The sequence below is a fragment of the Sapajus apella genome, unplaced genomic scaffold, assembly GCF_009761245.1.
Source record: "Sapajus apella isolate SASKATOON/1434 unplaced genomic scaffold, GSC_monkey_1.0 scaffold30, whole genome shotgun sequence".
In the NCBI taxonomy this organism is placed as follows: Eukaryota; Metazoa; Chordata; class Mammalia; order Primates; family Cebidae; genus Sapajus; species Sapajus apella.
This window is the reverse complement of record NW_022436970.1, coordinates 6,081,112-6,084,853: the sequence shown is the minus strand read 5'-3', so window position 1 is coordinate 6,084,853 and position 3,742 is coordinate 6,081,112. Positions and strand designations below refer to the sequence as shown.

General features: G+C 37.0%; 1 non-coding gene across 1 annotated transcript; it reads right to left on the bottom strand.

Annotated features, from left to right (window-relative positions):
- Positions 1-1,235: 1,235 nt before the first annotated feature.
- On the bottom strand, positions 1,236-1,374 carry LOC116561871. Its single transcript, XR_004273643.1, has one exon. It is a non-coding gene; the product is annotated as a U4 spliceosomal RNA (small nuclear RNA).
- Positions 1,375-3,742: the final 2,368 nt, after the last annotated feature.

The following is a 3,742-nucleotide window of genomic DNA, read 5'->3' as shown; positions in this document are numbered from 1 at the left end:
CAATTTAGAAGTTTCTGTCAAAAAGGTGACTTAGAGCTGCCTGGTTTCTATCCTTTCCAAGCCTGACTGGTGTCAGTTGCTTTAAATCAAAGAAACTTAATATATTCAAGTTGATAAGCTGTGTTTGCCCTAATCAAAGAAAAGTTTCTGATGCCACCCCCGGGGGAGGAAATCGAATGGAATTGGTGCTATATTCTGCTACCTCATGATGTAAGAGCCTTCTGATCTGACAATCAGTAGAAGCATGACACAAAGAAAGCCTTCCATATCATTCTTTTTAAGCCAAAGATGATCAAGTTTGCAAGGCACAGGGAAAAAAGATGGCCAGAATCTCCATCTCTTACATTAATGAGTATTCCAGGAAATGGGAATTGGTACTTTTAAGGCAGAGCAGGATAAGGAGAGAAATTTAGAAGTTGATGTTAGAAGGTGAGGGTACATCCACACAGAGCACTTCCAAAGGCCTGTATATTGTGGGGCACATTTTAATACATACTTAGCCTTCAAGTGCTTAAACCACTGTGGAAATCTGCCTATATATTCAGTTGAGGATGATGTTCTAGTGGTTCTTAGGAAGATCCGTGCCTACTTCTTGATTACCTGCTTCCTACTGGGGCCCCACCCCATCCCCAACAATCATAGGAAGAAGAGGCCACAGATCGATGTGTGTGTAATTCACTGGCACTAAGACTCCAGGGCTCTTTTCTTTGGTGGCTCCCCTATCCCAGAAGCATAGTAGTATGGGTACCTTCTCTTTTGTGAGACAAAGAGGAAGGGCATTGACACGTATGTAAATATTTCTCTTCCCTTTGGAATTACTTGTGATAATTATTAATTTGACTGGCTCATTTTGGAAATTTCTATTTCTCTTGGTGATTGTGGGATCTCTCAACACTAAGAGGGACTGGATTAGGGGTTAGGGCTCATAGCAAGTACCTGGGAGATTTGAATGGCATGTTGAAATTTCCCAGGAATAAGGCCAAAAATAAAATTAAAAAAAAAAAACAAAAACAGAGAGTTCCATCTTGCCAACAAAGCAGAAACTCAAATAGGAACTTGAGACAGGTGACCTGGTTAATAATCAAGTGTTTTCCAACCACAGCATTTCCCTGTGGTCCCAAGCATCCAAGCTTGGCACTCGAAGACAAGTGGAAGAGTGCAGGATACATCAATTACAATATTTGCACAGTAGGGTTAAAAATAAATCCTCCTCTTTTTTCTTTTTTTAAATTCCATCTCTGTAGAGACTGTCAAAATTGCCAGTGCCACTCTGATGCAAGTCATTACAGCAGGGTATTGGGGAATGTTTTTAATTAGCAATAATCACACTTTGGAAGAACCTCATTAATTACAACACTGCCACTGCACAAAGCCTAAACTAACTTATTTTTGTTATTCTTCTAATGCTCATTTATTAAAATAGATATATTGTGTACATAATTCAATTTGCTGCAATATATCTTTTCTATTATTGCTTCTGGAACCATTAGATTTCTTCCATTTTCTTATCACAAGCTAGTCTCTACTAATCCTGACTTATTTATTGTCACAAATAATGTTTTCCTAAAACAAATTAGGCCATGAGGCAGGTATCCTAAATGTTTTTTTCTTTCCTTGTCATTTAGTAATTCTCTTTGGCAGGAAATATGTGCTATTGAACACTTAGAGAAATGCTCTTCTCTTGGGCTACAGACTGTTTTATGACCTTTGATCTGATTTTCTCAGTTGCCTCATTCTTGAGCAGAATGCAATTTGGCCAAGCTTATTAGAAGTATAGAAAGAGTTCTCAAATTTCTCTCCTTGTGTACAAGTCAATCTCCCAGTTCACATGCTGGAGGATATGCTATATAGTAGAATGCCTAGCATATTCCCCCAAAAAATAGAAGGCCTTAGAAAAATGTGGTTTCTTATTAGGTGTACAATGCCATCTTTTCACTCTGAATAGGAAAAGACTCCACCAAAGTTCCATATGTTGAAAAAAATATTTCATTGGTTTCCAATCCGCATGACAAAGGTGTGTGAGAGACTAGTGATTTATCAAGTTATACTTACTCAAAGACTTGCATTAGAAGTTACTGTGACAGGATCTGTCACTAGTTCTCCTCTTTTGCCTCTCAGAGGCTGCCTAGGTACCACCAACAATGTTCATGTGAAGTAGGTGAGAATCTTTCATATCTAATTAGAAAATGACAAAGTTCCCAACTCTGTGTCCACACTGGAAACACTTTGGGATCTTTCAAAAATTATCTACATCCTACTTCTATCTCAGAGATATTGACATCAAATTGTTTCACAATGTTCCCCAACTGGTTCATAAAAGATACCCAAGACTGAGAAACACTAACTTCAGTTAACTCCCTAATTTTAGGTAGTTCAGAATAGCACCCTTAATTTCATCTCAGCCACCATTGAAAAGAGGAACCTTGTGATAAAGTAGTTCTCAAAACTTCATCCTCAAACCGGTAGTGACAGAATTATTTGAGAACTTGTTAGATGCCAATTCTCATGTCCACCCCACTGCATCAGAAACTCTGGAAGGCGGACCCAGCAGGTGTGTTTTAGCAAGCCCTTCAGGTGATTCAGATGCATGCAAAGGTTTAAGAATCACTGCCACAATACATCAACAATTTTTCTTACTTTCAAAGTCCCACAGCACAGAGTGACAAACAGAACATCAAAGCTGTGCTACTTCAGACATGAAACTGTAGCTTTAGGAAATAGGCCAATGCTATTTCTTAATCCTGTTTCTCCTATATTGTTGTCCATAAAAACTCCTATCTGAACCGCACATCTGCTCAATTCTTAATACAAGCTTTTGGTGCTGTGGTGAAAAACTTCCCCTGTTCAGTTATGTTAATGGACAACATGGTAGAAAGTTAAGCCAAGGGGTTTGGGCCCTAAAACTCAAATATCCTTTTCCTCAGAGTTCTTTAAGTGATCTCTTTATTTTGTAAAATTGAATAGAAACAAATGGCTTGATAAGGAACAGTTCTTCTTCTAAAAGTTTGAAACTTAAATTGGCAGCTCAGACATGACTTGGCAGTTAGAAACTCAATAAAATACCATTAGGGCAGGCTGTGACTGAATCACTCCTGTGTTTGGAAAAAAAAAAAGAAGAAGAAGAAGAGAAAGAAGAAAGATGATAGAAAGCTGTTCTTTTAAATCCATGCTTGATTTGTTTCTTTGATTATTTTTCTTCTCTAGGCTCCCTCCCTCAAGGGAATTACACAATGGCAGAGAGACCTGTCTAGGGTCAGCAGTGAGTTGATGGTTGACAGATGATCTTTTCAATTCCTTTGGTGATCACTCCAAAATGTAGATCTAAAAAATAATTTCTGGAAATGTTTTTGAATCAATAAGAAGAGCTGGTGGAAAACTATAAAGGAATAATAACCACAATGCACATTTATTGACTATTGGTTTCTACTAAAAAAAAACTGGGTACAATTTAAAGTTTCCAGCTTTATGGTGGCTTGTTTTTCCCCAATAATTTTATATTAAGGGTGCAAATTGTCTCCCTTAAAATAATCTCAACATACAAAATATCCTAGACAAACGTGGCTATTAAGAAAAAGTATTTTTAAAAAATTCACACAGCAATAAAGAAGAAAGGTAAGGACTATTTAATTTGATTATTTTAAAAAATAGACTAAGGTAAGATTCCTAAATGGGAACCAGTAAAAATCAGTCAAGACAAGTGATTTTTACATAAGATATATCTTTACATAAGTATATCTTTACA